The sequence below is a fragment of the Tupaia chinensis genome, unplaced genomic scaffold, assembly GCF_000334495.1.
Source record: "Tupaia chinensis unplaced genomic scaffold, TupChi_1.0 Scaffold000182_1, whole genome shotgun sequence".
Taxonomy (NCBI): Eukaryota; Metazoa; Chordata; class Mammalia; order Scandentia; family Tupaiidae; genus Tupaia; species Tupaia belangeri.
The window spans coordinates 5,755,160-5,772,456 of NW_006159657.1; the positions used below are offsets into that span (position 1 = coordinate 5,755,160).

The following is a 17,297-nucleotide window of genomic DNA, read 5'->3' on the forward strand; positions in this document are numbered from 1 at the left end:
GCAGCAGAGAGGATGTGAGGCAGGGGACAGAAACTGCCCTGGCCCTCCACCTGCCGGGTCAGCAGTGAGATCAGAAATGACTCTCCAGACTCGAGACGCAGCGGAACTTTCCAAAATAGACTGAGAATGGGGAGGGAGCATGCTAGGCAGAGGGACTTGCAGAGGCAGAGGCCAAGAGGCCTGGAAGAGCCTGGGGTAAGATGGGATTCCTGGAAAGCTGGCAGATGCAGGGCAGTAGTAATAGAGGGCACAGGGCACCCCCTTGTGGACAGTCTTGGCATGACGAGCCAATCAGGAAGTAAGGGACATTTTCTTCAGTCTTGGGTCAGAGGGACAAACACGTTTTCTTTTCTTTTCTTTTTTAAAATTATTTACTTATTTATTCATTCGTTTATTTTATGTTGGCCACAGAGAGACACAGAGAGAGAGAGAGAGGGAAAGTGAGAAAGCAAACCACCAGGTCCAGGACTCGAACCGTGGTTAGCCATGTGAGAGTGCCCAGTACCATAACCACCATGTTATCTGCTGGTCCCAGGAACATGTTTTCTGACAGTAAAGTTTGTAAAACCACCAATGAGTTATGGACAGAGAGATGGAAGTTAGGGCATAAATGTTGGTAGGAAAAGCAAAAACAAAAAAAAAGAAAGAAAGAAAAGAAAAGAAAAAAAAGAAAAAGAAAATCAGAAGAAAGCAAAGACTTCCTGGTGACTCAGCTAGCTTGTGTGATCAGTCACTATATTTGCTGACCCTCCTCTTGAGAAGATTAGATCTACTCACCCAATCAGGAACGTGGGAATTGGGTTCATGCTTTGACCAATGAAATGTACAAGAGAGAGCCTGTGTCACTATTTTTAGCAGAAACTTTTGCAGCCAGCAAGTGGCTGGACATGTTCCTTTCTCTCTGACACAGGATTATCGATGTTCCCGATGCAGACTAATTAGCCTGCTGTGCACATGTGTGCTCCCCAGAGCCTGCCTGGGCTGGGTGTTGTTGGGGAGCAGGTGTTTCAGTGAGGGAAGGCCACTGTCAGGGCCTGGGCCACTGTAGGACCTCCTCACTGGCCTCCCATGGCCACTGGTGGCCCTTTGTCCATTGCCCACTATCAGAAACTGGCCACTCCATGGGAACAGATAGCTCTCTGTCTTATCACCAGACCCCTGTGACTGGCAGGCACCAGGTGCTCAGTGAGCTTTTACCTTCTGAAGGAACACAACCGCCCCTGGATCTAGAGACGGGATGCCTCTACCACCCTCAAGGCTCCCCCTGCCTCCCCATAGTGAAGAACTCCTCCAAAAGGATAAATTGCTTCTGCCTCCATCCCATGGTCTCTGCCTGGTCTGGAGTGTATACACCGGATCACACCATGCACACTTGGGAGTGGGGCAGTTCATCCTCAAGGAAGCAGAGGCTGAGACAACAGGGGACTGCAGCAGGCTTATTAGGTAACATGCAGTGACAAAAGGGAGAGGAGGCAGGGAGAGGAGCGAACAGGGAAAACTCCAGACCGGACGGCAGATCCAACACCTTGTTTCGTTTTATAGGAACCACAGCTGCCGACCACCTCTGAGAGTCTTCTTGACGTGTCAAAATGGTTGTCCTGTAAATCGAAGAGTTCTGCTTATTTGATTGGATCCCATTATCTTCTGTAACATCCCGTGGCCCCTGACAAATTTCAAGCACGTGCCTGCTTCTGCCTATTTATACATAATGCGAACAAACCTGCCTTCCGACCGCGGAGCCAGATCTGCAAATTCAGTTGTGTACACTTTCTCATAGCTATTCTTTCTTTCTTTATTCGATAGACGCTGAATTTTAATACACCAGAATCTCACAAATGGAAATTGCAGCTCTCATGGCCCATGCTATACATAACCTCAGTTTAATTTCACGTACTTTAGTGAACATTTTTGATGACCAGGTAGAGATATTTTCATTCAAACTGTGAGAAGGGTGATTGCCCACCATGTTCCAGCCGTTGTGGGAGACACTTTCTCTATGTGCTTAGTCCCCTCTTCCTGACAGTGTCCTCAGAAGCCAACAGTATCCACATTTCACAGGGAGCAAAGCTGAGGCTGAGTAGGCCCCATAAAGAGCCGGTATGGGAGACTGGGAGGACTCTGGCACACAGCCCGTGGGAAGCTGAGACTCTGAGGTAGTAGGTGGAGGATATGGGGCTGTGGGGAGACACCCAGTCAGCACCTCAGGATCAGCCTTGAACTCCACGCCAAAGTCAACCTCACCCTGAAGGCCATGGCAGCTCACTAAACCAGACCCCTCCTTGCCTTTCCTCTATGTCAATTAATAAACGCAGGCAGACAAAGTCTCCTGGCAGAACCACGGGGAATTTCTCAAACTTCCAGGGCACCTTTCAGGCTGACCCAGAACCCTCACACATCAGAGGGAATCAGCTGTCTTTCCTCTAGATCACAGACTCAGGGCTGTAGACTAAGGGCCTTCTTCTCATGGGGAGCATTGCCCGACCTGCACCATGTCACCTGGACTCTCTTGCACGGTCTCTGCATGGGCCCCTCAGAACCCTTGAACATCTGAAGCCCTTGAGGTCAGGGGCATGTCTCATCACTCACAGAACTGGGATCCATGGCCTGTGTTCCACACACATCTGCAAAAGTGCTATGCCTGGCTTCTATAAATAACTTCTTTCCTCATCTGCAAGAGATGCCTGCTGCCCAGCTCTTGCTGGGGAGAGGAAACAGCCCATGTGTGTCCTCAGAAACCTGAGAACAGCTCCAGTGTCCTCAGCCAGCTTTCCTCTTAACACTGCGAATCCCCGAGGCACCATCTGTGACAACTGTATGAGCTCAACGAGAGTCAGTTTACACTGTTCAGATAGCATACCTGGTGGTGGGTGTGGAGGCAACGGCTGAGGTCCCAGAGGTTCATGCATGGGGTAGAGGTAGGGCATGCAGGGTGGTCCTAGAAAGGGAGGGGGGTCTTCTGGCAGCCATGTTGACCTGCAAAGAAGTTCAAGTTATGTTGATGCAACAGGGAAAACACCAACACCAACAAAAAACAAACCCAGTGAAGCAAGTGACAGTCCCTGGCCCCTTCCCTTCCACCAGTTCCTGCAACAGCCACAAAACTTCCCCAACAGCTTAGGGAGTGAAAAGAAGTCACAAAGATGAACTGGTGTTGCCACAGGCATGCTTACATGTAGACCTGCTTCTGTTCACATAGGAAAGGCTAGAGGCTGGTCCAGCGGATGAGCAAAGACAACGGTAGGCTAATAACGAGGCATTTTTCAGACACAGCGGCTTCTATGGCCAGGACCAGCCCCACTCCTCCCTCTTCACCACCGCAGAAGCTTGTAACTCAGAATGGAGGGAATGACAGCAAAGAAAAGCTCACTCACCTCACATGTGAGAACAGCTACTTGTGGGAGAACTTTCCCCAAATTCTTCATGTCCTGTGTCTGATTCTCAGAACTCTGCAAGCCAAGTATGACTTAAACATGACTAAGAATATCTGCTCTAAAAGAGCCAGCAGATGGTATGGTGGTTATAGCAATGCACTCCCACATGGCCAACAGTGGTTTGAATCCCAAACCTGGTGGCTTGCTTTCACACTTTCCCTCCCTGTCTCCCTCTGGTGATGAGAGCAAATTAAAATAATAATAATAATAAATTAATTTTTTTTCTTTTTTAGAGGTTTTGCTATAGAGCATATGCACCCGCCGAAAAGACAGAGAGACAGAAAGCGAGAAATCACCTCCCAGGGGGGATGACCACACCGCAATCCCTTCTCCTACATTCTCCTTGGGATCTTAGGCACGCATGCACACACGCCCAGAGTGAGTTTAAGCCACCAGGTCCCGGACTCAAACTGTGGTCGACTGCATGGGAGTCCAGACACACAGCCATTATGCTAACTGCTGGTCCCATAAATTAAATTTTTAAAAAAATTTGCTCTAAGTCCAAGGACACAGAGGCTTCCAGTGGAACTAGAAAACCTGCTCAGGGTCACACAGCTGACAGAAGGCAGGGCAGGAGTTTATACCAGCTACACCTGCAAGCCCCTTTGTACCCCTCTGCTCTTCCTTCTGGAAAAGGGTCTTCTGCTTGCTGGAAGTGCTCAGGTGACAACTCAGTTCTCAGCCTCTAAGTACTATGGCTTCTGGAAGTGCCACCAGATTACAAAGAGCTGAGAATGATTACAAGGCTCTTGGGGAAGATTTTGCTTTTTGAAAAGTCTTAAAGGCATTAGGCCAGCCCATGGCATCATGTTTAAGGCAGCTGGATTCCACATGTTCAAATGCATGGTGTGAATCCCAGATCCAGCTGCTTGAGATACATGCTGGGCACATGTGCATGCATGCCCCAAATCCCAAAAGCTAGGAGAAATGGAAAAAAGGAATTGCCTTACAGAGAATGCTTTTTCACTTCCCTTTTATCTCTGTCTCTCTCCAGCAAGCACACACACCCTCTGACAAATTAAAAACACACACACACACAAACATAAAAGTAAAGAAATAGTAAAGCTATCACAGAACACACACACCAGAGATGAGACCAGGAGAGGGAGCCGCATGGAAGGAGACGGAAATCCTTACAGGGAGAACGACCTCGGCATTTACTACTTCCTCTTCTGGGACCTCAGTAGAGATCCAGCCACCACTGTTCAAGGGAACTCCATGAGGTCCTGAATCTGTCAAGGCCAGAGAAGAGACTGGAGTTTGGTCTGATTTGTATATTCTGTGCAAAAGAATAACAAAGCCTCCATGCCTTCCTTTGCTCTTATCTTTTTTCCCACAGTCAGGTCCCCTAGCAGAGGTAGAGGGTTTACCAGATGCCTCAGATGACTCCTGAGAAAAAGGAGAAGTCCATGCCTTGACCTTGATGAAGACACCACAGAATCCTGGCTCAGGGGTTCTCATAATAAATCAACCAACAGTGGATACATCAGGGTTCAAACTAACTGGAAATCAACACTAAAACAGGGACTTCCCAAAAGTTTCTTTCCCTCAACCTCAGAAATCAAATTTAGGTCCAGATAAAAAGTGGAAATAGGGGCTAGCAGGTGGTGTAGTAGTTAAGATGCTGGATCTCACATGGCCGACTCTGCAGTCCAAGTCCTGGACACAGTGGCTTGAAAAATCATGCTGGGCATGTGTGCATGTGTGCCCAAAATCCCAAGAGGAGAACAGAGAAGGGATTGTGGTGTGGCCATCCCTCCTGAGTGGGGGGTGATTTCTCACTTTCTGTCTCTCTATCTCTCCAGTGAGCACATGTACCCTTTAGCAAAAAATCTCTCCCTAAAAAAAGAAAAAAATAAGGAAAAATAGAAAATAAATACTTGCAATCCTAAATTGAATCTTACAGTAAACTATCCACAAATCAAGACAATTTCTTTCTTTTTTCTTTTAATTTGCCAGAGGGTGTATGACTGGCAGGACAGACAGAGGGAGAGGGAGAGAGCAGCTGCCAATGGGGTACGATCATACCACAAAACCACCTCCTCTGTCCCTCCATCCTGTTGGGACTTGAGCACAGACACACATACACCCAGTATGTTTTCTGGGCTGCTGGGGCTAGGATTTGAACTGCACAGTCAGCCATGTAGGATCCAGCTCCTTTAACCAGTAGGCCATGGGGCCAGCCCTACATAATTTCTTATTTGATCAGGACCTAAAGATCTCATTCTAAAATGTCATTAATGTTGTTTTTTGGGGTTTTTTTTCAAATAAAAGAAAAAAATAAAGCCTTCACCACTGACTCAAGGTGGGATGGAGGAGCTGAATGATTTCCCTTCAGGGCACATCTTCTCAGTTGAGTTATCAAGTGGTGCCTCTGTGTGTGTGTGTGTGTGTGTGTCTGTGTGTGTGTGTGTGCTGATGGGGTGTCTATAGTGGGTTGAGAAGCCTGAGCTCCACCATTCACAGGGGCCCAAAGAGCCATCTGGCGGGGCACTGAAAGTGGACACAGTCCTGCACTCCCATGAGACCGATTCTCTTCGGCAAGTGCTTCAACAGAATATAAGGGTTACCCGAAGTGCGAAGCAGGGTGTGTTCTTTTGGCAGCAGAAGCCGAGCAGCCCCCTTTGCAGCATGCTCCTACCTCCCCAAGGAAGGCTGTCCCTGCCAGGTCCTCCCAGTGCTGGCATCTGCAGCCTGTATTCTTCCTGCAGCCTCTGACTTTGCATGGTCACCAATCTTGTAGAGAAAGAATGGACTTGGTAAGAAATAAGGCCATGCCCTGGGCCAGCGGATGGCGTGGTGACTGAGGTGCTGGACACTCCCACATGGCTGAACATGGTTTGGACCTGATGGCTTGCTTTCTCACTTTCCCTGTCTCTTTCTGGTCAAATTAAAAATAAATGAATGAATAAATAAAATTTAAATAAATAGTTCTTTAAAAACAAAACAAAACAAACAAACATGTCATCTATTAGACCTCAACAGCTTCATCTTAATACATCAAAAACACCCTTAAAAATTTCCACCATGGGACCAGTAGTTAGTGTGGTGGTTGAGGTACTAGGTTCCCACATGGCCCACTGCAGTTCAAGTCCTGGACCTGGTGACTTGAAATCATACTGGGCCCATGTGCATGTGTGCCCAAAATCCTGGAAGGAGAATCTAGAAGAAGGGATTTCATCCTTGTGGGATGATTTCTCACTTTCCCTCTCTGTTTCTCTCTGTCTCTCTTTGGTGAGTGTATGTGCACTATGGCAAACACCTTAAAAAAAAAAAAAAAAAAAAAGATATCCACCAGGCCAGTTGCTGTGGCACAGAGGTGACACAATGCTCCATGAGGCTGAAGCCACATAGGAAGGTCTCACATTGCAAAGTCTCCCTTGTACATGCCAAACACATGCACGAACACAACACACACACGAACACCCATGATCCTGGTTGGCTGAGGCTGGGGGTGGATCACAGCATGAGGGTCCTGCTGGGGGTGCCTGTCTCCCTATGTCTCTCTCTCTGAAGAAGTAAATGAACAAACTTTAAAAATAAATGTATATCCCAATCCCATACCTGTGCTTCAAGTAGGCGACCTCGCTAGTCTGTTCCACCATTGCCTTCTCCAAAGCACGAACCCTGAGCTGTGGGAGAAAACCACGTTTCCTTACAGTCATGACTGACTGTGCACAGAAGGAAAGAAAGAAAAAAATCTCACCTAGCTGTCATAAGCCTTTTTCTCATAAACCACCACCTGAAAAACCCAACGCATTAAACACAGTATGTTTAGGGTTCCTAAGGGCCACACGGTCATGTCTCAGGTGCTCGTGGGTTCTGCGTTGTTGGGCAGAACGCAGGTTACCTCGTGTATGAAGGCAGTCTCTTCTCTCTGCACTTGTCCTTGCATTTCTTCAATGATCTTCCTATGATTTAGAATTGTTTTCATCAGAAAGCACACTATTGAGTATGATTTTTTCTTTCTTTTTTTTTTCCCAGAGAGTTTTTTGCTGTAGGGCACATGCGCTCACAGAGACAGAGAGAGAAAAGAAAAGTGAGAAATCACTGCCCAGGATGGGATGACCATGCTGCAATCCCTTCTCCTTCATTATCCTCTCTGGATTTTGGGCACATACACCCTGAATGAGTTTTAAGTCAATGAGTCAAGCATTCCAACAGTAGTCAGCTATGTGGGAGTCCAATGCCTTAACCACTACGCCACCTGCTGGCCCCTTGGGTATGATTTTCAATAATTCCATGCTTGTTTTCTCACTTTTTTCCTCTCTTTGTCTGCCTCTGTCTCGCTCACTGGTGGTGAGTGCACTATAGCAAAATTTTAAAATAAATAAATAAAACTATTATTTTAAAAAAGCTTAAAAAACAAATAAATAAAAACAGAGTCTAAGCTATTGCTACATCATTTTCTTATTTATTATTTAATGCCACAATTTCCTTACTCATTCTCAGCATTTCCTAATTTATCCTCTTTTGAGTATCTCTTTTCATATAGCTCTACCTTCCTTTAACTTATGTCCTTACCACATTTCTTACGGCTGCAACAACCAAGTCTGAATATGGCACAATCACTTTTAGGGATGTAGTTTATCTTACATCAATCTTCTTTATGACCATTTTTACCACCCCTGGAAAAGTTTGCATGAGTTCAGTTTCCAACACAGTCTAGCCAGTGTTGGCAATCAGGAAATTTTTAGTGGTTTAATATTCTGGTTCATTTGTAAAACTTAATATAATTTTTCCTTTTCTTTTTTTTCTTTTTAAAAATATTTTGGAGAGGTTTATAGCTATAGGGCGCGTGCGCTCACCAGAAAGATAGAGAGAGAGACAAAAAGCGACAAATCATCCCCCACAGGGGATGGCCACGCCGCAATCCCTTCTCCTCCATTCTCCTCTCGGGATCTTTGGCGCGCACGCACACGCACCCTGCGTGAGTTTAAGCCACCGGGTCCGGGACGCGAACCGCAGTCGACTACATGGGAGTCCAGCAAGACAGCCATTACGCTAACTGCTGGTCCCAATATCATTTTTTCTTGTATGAATTCTCTGTATATATGTGTTCTGAACACTTATTTATATTAATGTTAGTTGGGTCTAAACATTATGCAAGGTTAAAAGCATGCCCCAAATCCCAAGAGGAGAGTGAATGAGAAGAGACTGCAGCGTAGCCATCCCCTCTGGGGAGTGATTTCTCATTGTCTCTCTGGCTAGTACACTCATCTGATGGCAAACACACACACACAGAAAAAAAAAAAAAGAGAGAGAGAGAGAGAGAGAAGAAAGAAAGAAAGAAAGAAAGAAAGAAAGAAAGAAAGAAAGAAAGAAAGAAAAAGAAAGAAAGAAAGAAGGAAAAGAAAAAATCCAGGGACCAGCAGGTGGCATGGTGATTTAAAACACTGCACTCCCACTTGGTTGAACATGGTTCAAGTCCTGGACCCAATGGCTTGAAAAATCACACTGGGTGTATGTGTGTGCAAATCCAAAATCCTGAGATGAGAATGGAAGAGAAGGGATTGCTGTATGGCCATCCCCCCGACAGGGGTGATTCCTCACTTTCTCTCTCTCTGTCTTTCTCTGTATCTCTCCAGCACATGTCCTATGGCAAGAAACCTAAACAAACAACAAAAGAAAAAGTCCAGCAGAAGTTTTATAAGACACTGGTGTTTGGTATTTGAACTCACTGGTAGTTTTGTATTTATTCAGTGGCCAACTTTACTTTCTCCTCTGCCATGGACAGCTCCTTCTCCCTCTCTACCTGCTTGCATTCTTCCACTATCAAGATGGGAAAGAAACACACATTAACCAGTAGCCCATCTGAAATTCTGCCCCCCCCTCTTTTTTAATTTACCTCCCAGCAGTCTGGGGGCCGTGATTAAGATGTCTTCTCCCACCTTTCATCATGTTAAGTTAAAAAGCAGGAGGCCATTGACCTGAACTGTCCCTGTCCTTTGAGTCCCAACATAACCAACCACAACCTAACTTAGTATACAAACAAACTAAAAGCCTAAGTAAGAGTATAACCAAACAAAAACAGCCAAGCTTCAGCCAATCACAGGCTGCCAACTGATCAGACCACATCTAAATAAGGCACATGCCTACCTGTAACTGATCACGCTATTTCTGTCCTTTATTTCCATTTCTGTATATAAATACTCACTGCCTGCATTACAGAGCAGAGCTCTCCGAACCTCTTCTGGTTCTGAGTTCCACCTCATTCGTGAGTCACTCTTTGCTCAAATAAATTGTGAACCGTAATTTATCTAAAGTTTTTCTGTTAATGTCCATAAAAGCAAGACAGACAAACACAATCAGAGGAAAGAACCGAAGCCTCCCGTGGAGGGACAAAGCAAAACCAAACTCTGGCCTGTGGGCAAGTCATAGGCAATTCTTTTTTTTTTTTTTATTTTTTTTATTTTTGAGAGAGATTTTCACTGTAGGGCGCGTGCGCTCGCCAGACAGACAGAGAGAGACATAGAGACAGAAAGCGAGAAATCACCCCCCAGGGGAGATGGTCACGCCGCAATGCCTTTTCCTCCATTCTCCTCTCGGGATCTTGGGCACGCACGCACATGCGCCCGGCGTGAGTTTTAAGCCACCGGGTCCGGGACACGAACCACAGTCGACTACGTGGGAGTCCAGCGACATAGCCATTACGCTAACTGCTGGCTCCAAAGTCATAGGCAATTCTGAGCCTCTGTCCACAGCTCTCTGCTTCTACTGAGTGAACAAAGTCAGCGAATACAAAAAGCATGCATGAGATGTGCTACGTGTCTCTCCTGGTGAGTCTCTTGTGCTGATTTGTTTGGGGGTAGCTCATTTTATTTCAATGTGGAAACCATACCTGGTCAACTCATCACAACTGAACACACCTGGAAGAAGCCAGGGATGATTCTTTGTCTGATGTCTCCCATTGAGGGGTCTGAGTTTAAGGCTGGTGTCATGACATAGTCAGCCACTTTGAGACCTTTACGACATGGCCCTGTTAACATGGCATAGTTAACCACATGTAGGACATGTCTACGGTTCCTATCACTACTTTAAAGGCCCTGTTTGAAGAGGGCCTTTAAATATCTGCTAAATTAAAAAAAAAAAAAGATCTGGGAGCCAGCAGATAGCATAGTGGTTAAGGTGCAGGACTCTAACATGCCTGAACATGGTTCAAGTCCTGGACCTAATGGTTCGAAAATCATGCTGGGCACATGTGTGTGCATGCCCAAAATCCCAAGAGGAAAAGGGACTGTGGCATGGCCGGCAGCCCTGGGGGGATTTCACACTTTCCCTCTCTCTGTCTCTTTCTGAGTGCATGTGCCCTATGGCAAAAATCTAAAAAAAAAGATCTGAACTGCAACATAGTTAAGCTGTTATCTCCTAGAAAAGCATTTTGGCTAGAAACCTTTCAAATTTGGATTACCAATAGATATAACAGCATGGACTTTATTGAAAGCAACAGTAGAAAGGGGCAAAAATAGGAAAACACTGATTTGCTATATTGCCTTTGAACTATACAGTTTATGGTTCTGATTTTTATAATTTTGATGTTTGAGGGACCAGCAGTTAGTGTAATGGCTATGTCACTGACCTCCCATGTAGTTGACCACGGTTCAAGTCCTAGACCCGGTGGCTTAAACTCATGCCAGGCGTGTGTGTGTGTGCCCAAGATCCCGAGAGGAGAACAGAGGAGAAGGGATTGCAGCATGGCCATCCCTCCGGGGGTGATTTCTCACTTTCTGTCTCTCTGTCTCTCTCTGGTGAGTGCATGCACCCTATAGCAAAAACCTCTCAAAAAAATGTTTGATGCTTGATTTTTTCTATGAATCACATATTAAATTAAAAGAGCTCTAGGAAACAGGGACAAAAACATTAAAGAGAACACAGTCAGGCATTCCTTTCTGGCTGCCTAACCAATCCTCCTGAAAATGCTTTGTGCTGTGGCTTTTAGGCAGTCTTTTTTTTTTTTTTTGGAGAGGTTTCTTTGCTATAGGGCATGTGCACTCACCAGACAGACAGAGAGAGACATAGAGACAGAAAGCGAGAAATCACCCCCCAGAGGGTATGGTCACGCTGCAATCCCTTCTCCTCCATTCTCCCTCCGTGTCCTGGGCCCCTCACACACACGCGCCGGGCGTGAGTTTTAAGCCACCGGGTCCGGGACGCAAACCGCGGTCGACTACATGGGAGTCCAGCGACATAGCCATTACGCTAACTGCTGGTTCCCGAGAGGTTTTTGCTATAGGACACATGCACTCACTAGAAAGACAGCGAGAGACAGAGAGACAGAAAGCAAGAAATCACCCCCCAAGGGAATGGCCATGCCATTCTCTCAGAATCGTGGACACACACACACACATGCCTGGCGTGAGATCAAGCCACCAGGTCCGGGACTCGAACCATGGTCAACTACATGGGAGCCCAGCAACATAGCCATTAAGCCAACTGCTGGTCCCAGGCAGTGGTGTCTTAAAGATCCAAAGGGAGCATGATCCAATCCCTTAATGAACTTGCAGAATAAAACAAGAAGCCAGTGAGAACATAGCAAACTCTGCCTCAGCCTTGGGAAGAAATAACATAAAATTGAGTCTTGAGGGACAATGAGGAAGAGCTTTAGAACCTGGGTGAGTGGGTCTCAAGTCCCTCATCTCCCAGGGAACAGAAGGAAACACTGGACAAAATAGGAAACACACAATTGATAGCGTCACTTGTTTACAAACCAGTAAAGAAAACATGAGGCCAAAATGGAATGGGAAGAAAGCTAGGACTAAGGTCAGCCGGATATTCTGAACTAATTTCCTCTAGTTTCAATTAATTCCAGTCACGACTACTGAGAGGCAAAGACACTGAACAACTTTGCACATATGTGTACTTTTGGGGAAAAAAACTGGTGGGGGGGCAGCAAGTAGCACAGTAGTTAAGGTGCTGGACTCCCATGTGGCTGACCATGGTTCGAGTCCTGTACCTAGCAGCTTGCTTTCTCATTTTCTCTCTCTCTTGCATGTGCCCTATAGCAAATTAAAAAATAATAACAACGGGACCAGCAGTTAGCATAATGGCTATGTCGCTGGACTCCCACGTAGTCAACCACGGTTCGCGTCCCGGACCCGATGGCTTAAAACACGCCAGGTGCGTGTGCGTGCGTGCCCAAGATCCCGAGAGAAGAATGGAGGAGAAGGGATTGTGGCGTGGCCATCCCCCCTGGGGGGTGACTTCTCGCTTTCTGTCTCTCTGTCTCTCTTGTCTGTCTGGCAAGCGCCCTACAGCAAAAACCTCTTTAAAAAGAAAAAAAAAGAAAAATAATAACAACAATATATAAAATCAAATAAATAATTCTAAAAAAAAAAAAATGGTGGCATTAGGAACTGCCCTGAAGGTGACCCCTAGTGAAACTCATAGCCTTCTGTTGAGACCCAGAAGAGTTCCACACAAGGGAGAAAGGAGGACAGGAAATACGCTGGCCTTTGTAAGGGCTGAGTCCCTACTGAATGATTGCAACTGGTGACTGGATTAAGGGGACCCAGTACTGCTCATGGCTTGATCACATGCCAGAGGTAAAAACGCTCATCCTTGTGTAGTAAGATGACATCACACTATGCCTCCATGTTTCTGTAAATATCTTCCCCTGAGGTATGGTGCTTAAAACTGACTAAACATACGGCAGGACAGGCTGTGTGCTGGGACTGAAACCTAAAGAGCAATAGAACTGGACCCAGACATGGTCTAGATACAGAAATTAGCAATGCTAGTGTCAGTATCTCTGCTAACCTCAAATAAGTTACATGCAAGGGTGTATGACAACCAGATAGGAGAGAAATCAAGGCAAGAATGATAAGCAGAATTCTGTATGCACTGAATTTGGCACAAATATTATAAAAATTATTCTAAAAGAATATATGATTGTTGGAGCCAGCCAGTGGTGTAGTGGTTAAGGTGGCTAGATACCATATGACTGACTGTGTGGTTTGAGTCTCCAGCCCAACAGCTTGCAAAACATGCCAGGTGTATGTGTATGACTGAAATCCCAAGATTAAAATGGAGAGGGGATGGCAGTGTAGTCATCTCTCCCAAGGGTGCTTTCTCACTCTCTCTCCCTCCCGCTCTCTGGTGAGTGCATGTGTGTGCTGATTAACACAATTTTTTAAAAAGAAAATTACAATTATCTGAGATGCTCAACAGGTACTCATACGACAGGTATCAATGAACACAGAACCATCTCACTCCTCTGCAGCCTTCTTTTCTTCTTCAAGGAGTTCAACTGTTTATTTTCATCTTCGGCGTTCTAAATTCAGCACCCTTTGCTTCATTCACAGACCTTACTGCATCCCGACTGTCTGCTGGTTTCTTTCTCCTTGCTGTAAAGAATAAAACAATTTTCTTTGTGTGTGTACAGGGACGTGAGGCCTTGGTTGGGTGGGGAGAGAAGGGTGAGCATCCTGAAGGCAGGAAGCCAATGTAAACTCATTCCCCAACACACGACATGCCTTCTGGGCTATACTTACTGCACCTCGAGGCTCTCAGGTTTGAATCCTCGTATCCATCATTTACCTCTTGTGACTTTAGATAAATATGAGATCAGACATCCAAGAGCAATGATGGCACAACGCTGTGACTTTATCAAACACTGCTGAACTGCATACCCGAAATGTTGAAGATGGTCGGCTTTCTGTGTGCTTTGCCACATTTTACAATGTAAGGAAGATAGCAATGACACTCGGTTCTCTGATTTGGACAGTCAGTGGAAGGAACTTTGGCTCCCTGCTCCTGTCTCACCTCCAGTCCCGCATTCTCCTTCGGCACAGGCCCTTCCTCACAAGTTGTCCCTTCTGTCTCACTGATGTGAGCTTCATTCCAGGCAATTTCCTTTTTTTTTTTTAAAGGGATTTTTGCTATAGGGCATGTGTGCTCCCTGGAGAGACAGAGAGATATAGAGAGACGGGAGCAAAAAATAACCCCCCCCCCCCAGGGGGATGGCCATGCTGCAATCCCTTCTCCTCCATTCTCCTCTTGAGATTTTGGACATGCACGCACACGCCCCCAGCGTGAGCTTCAAGCCGCTGGGGGGACCCAAACCACAAATGACTAGGGGGGGAGTCTAGTGACATAATCATTATGCCATCTGCTGGTCTCCTGGCTTTTCCTTTAAAAAAAAAATTATTTATTTAATTTTGTTTGTTATTATTCTTTTCTAATTTGACCAGAAAGAGAGAAAGAAAGGGAAAGTGAGAAAGCAAGCCACTAGGCCCAGGACTAGAACGGCAGTCAGCCATATGGAAGTCTAGCACCTCAACCACCATGCCACCTGCCAGGCCCCTCTCCCCCAACTTTTCTTAATAAAAGATAAATATTGGGACCAGCGGATAATGTAGTGGTTATGTCACTGGAGTCCCATATTGCTGACCACCATTTGAGTCTCTGACCCAATGGTTTGAAACTGACCCCGAGCATGCCCAAAATCCCAGAAGGAGAATGGAGAAGGGATTGTAGCATGGCCATCCCCACCCCCCCCCCAGGGGGTAGTGATTTCTCACTTTCTCTCTTGCTATCTCTGTCTCTCTCTAGCAAGCACATGAGCCCTAAGGCAAAAAAATCTCTAAAAAAGATAAATATCAATGCCAGATTCATTTAGAAAATTCCATGTTCTACAGTAAGGACAGGACTTTTTTCTTTTTTTTTTCTTTTTGGAGAGGTTTTTGCTATAGGGTGTGTGAGCTCACCAGACAGACAGAGAAAGACAGAGAGACAGAAAGCGATAAATCACCCCCCAGGGGCGATGGCCACGCCGCAATCCCTTCTCCTCCGTTCTCCTCTCAGGATCTTGGGCACACACGCACAGGCACCCGGTGTGAGTTTAAGCCACCGGGTCCGGCACTTGAACCACGGTCGACTACATGGGAGTCCAGCAACATAGCCATTACGCCAACGTAATGCTGCTGGCCCCCAAGGACAGAACTTTAACTCAGCTAGAAGGCTTGTGTTCTTACTCCTTACTTGTTTCTCAGTCCTCCTACCTCTCCTGAAGGGCAGTGCTGAATGCTGTGAAAATTACCTAGGCTCATAAAGGAAAACAAACATACTCGCAGGTCCTTAAACAGAAAAGGCTATTGTTGTTAGTACTTGAAATATAAGATCAAGTCAGCAATGGTGTGGGTTGAGGCTGGATTCTGCATGGCTAACCATGCAATTCGAGTCCTGGACCTGGTGACTTGAAAAACAAGCTGTGCACAGGTGTGTACACCCAAAATCCCAAGAGGAGAGAGGAAAAGGGACTGCAATGTGGCCATCCCCCTAGGGGATTACTTTTTCATTTTCTCTCTATCTCTGTCTATTTTTCTCTGGAGAGTGCTCATGCCCTATAACTAAAAAAAGAAATACAAGATTACTTAATATTTATTTTTCTTATTCATGATAAAGGATGTGAGAGCACAAAAGAATAGGAAGAGAGAACCACCCTCTAAGAATCACCTTCTTCCATTCTCTGGCTAGTCAAATCCTGGGTACTCATGCACATGCCCAACAAATTTCAGCTGACCAGATCAAGGATTCAAACCACAGTCGCCATGTGGGATCCAGCTTCTCTCTCTCTCTCTCTCTCTCTCTCTTTTTTTTTTTGGAGAGGTTTTTGCTATAGGGCACATGCGCTCACCAGACAGACAGAGAGAGACAGAGAGACAGAAAACGAGAAATCACTCCCTAGGGAGGATGGCTGACTAATCCCTTCTCCTCCGTTCTCTGCCTGGTGTGATTTTCAAGCTGCCAGGTCCAGAATTCAAACAGCATTTGGCCGTGTGAGAATCCAGTGATTTAACCAATACACGACCCGTGGGCCCCAGCAAGTTGTTCACTTTAAATAATTGCTGCCTGTTAAACACTACTTAAACTCAATCAAGCTGCAGGGGGAAAACCAGATTTTTTAGAATTTAGCATTTGTTTGTTTTGTGAAGGACGTATGTGCTGGCCAGAGAAAGAGAGACAGAAAAGGAGAGGAAAACACCCCCCATGGGGAATGCTTATGCCACAATCCCTTTGCCTCCATTTCTCCCTCCTTTTGAGCTTTTTTTTTTTTTTTTTGGAGAGGTTTTCGCTATAGGGCGCGTGCGTGCGCTCGCCAGACAGACAGAGAGACATAGAGACAGAAAGCGAGAAATCACCCCCCAGAGGGGATGGTCACGCCGCAATGCCTTCTCCTCCATTCTCCTCTCGGGATCCTGGGCACACACGCACACGCGCCCAGCGTGAGTTTTAAGCCACCGGGTCCGGGACGCAAACCGCGGTCAACTACGTGGGAGTCCAGCGACATAGCCATTACGCTAACTGCTGGTTCCCTCCTTTTGAGCTTTTGAGCACACTTGCACACACACATGCCCAGCATTTCTCAGGCTGACGGATCAGAGGCTCTAACCATAGGATTGGTCCTATGGGATCCAGCCACCTTAACCATCAGGCCATGGAACTGGCGCTAGAGTTGGTGTTTTTTTGTTTTTGTTTTTGTTTTTACATAAATACATATTTATATTTTTATAACTATAGTTAATAATTCAATTTTTGAGTCTATAAGCTAATTTATAACTGAGAAATAAATAAAATACCCAGTTACACTGAATAAGAAGTCTAGCTTTTCTTTTGAGTATTCCTGATTTCCCTGCATAAAAGCTTCTGGAAAACATCCAAAAGAACATGCAACCTGTATGAAAAAATAAAGAAAAAATAGCAATGAAAATTTTGTTTTAAATAAGTGAGAGGAAGAAAGACAAATAGGTATATTGATAGATATGGGCAGAACTAATAGATAAGCAGCTGCTATTGTTATACTGAAATTATTATTTCAATAAAATTAAGTATAGAATATTCTTAAGCCCAAATTGCTAAATTGGTTAT

General features: G+C 45.6%; 1 non-coding gene across 2 annotated transcripts in view; it reads right to left on the minus strand.

Annotated features, from left to right (window-relative positions):
* The window catches only part of LOC102476007 (uncharacterized), a 17,141-nt gene extending 2,981 nt beyond the window's left edge, over window positions 1-14,160 (minus strand). Inside the window, exons 1-8 of one of the 2 annotated variants that reach the window (XR_001370226.1) lie at window positions 13,922-14,160; window positions 13,577-13,774; window positions 6,996-7,063; window positions 6,002-6,167; window positions 4,569-4,663; window positions 3,372-3,446; window positions 2,858-2,973; window positions 1,526-1,598 (exon numbers count right to left, since the gene is read on the minus strand). This is a non-coding gene — a transcript (uncharacterized LOC102476007). The remainder of the gene's footprint in view (window positions 1-1,525; window positions 1,599-2,857; window positions 2,974-3,371; window positions 3,447-4,568; window positions 4,664-6,001; window positions 6,168-6,995; window positions 7,064-13,576; window positions 13,775-13,921) is intronic. The other variant, XR_001370227.1, reaches the window with a different exon arrangement.
* Window positions 14,161-17,297: the final 3,137 nt, after the last annotated feature.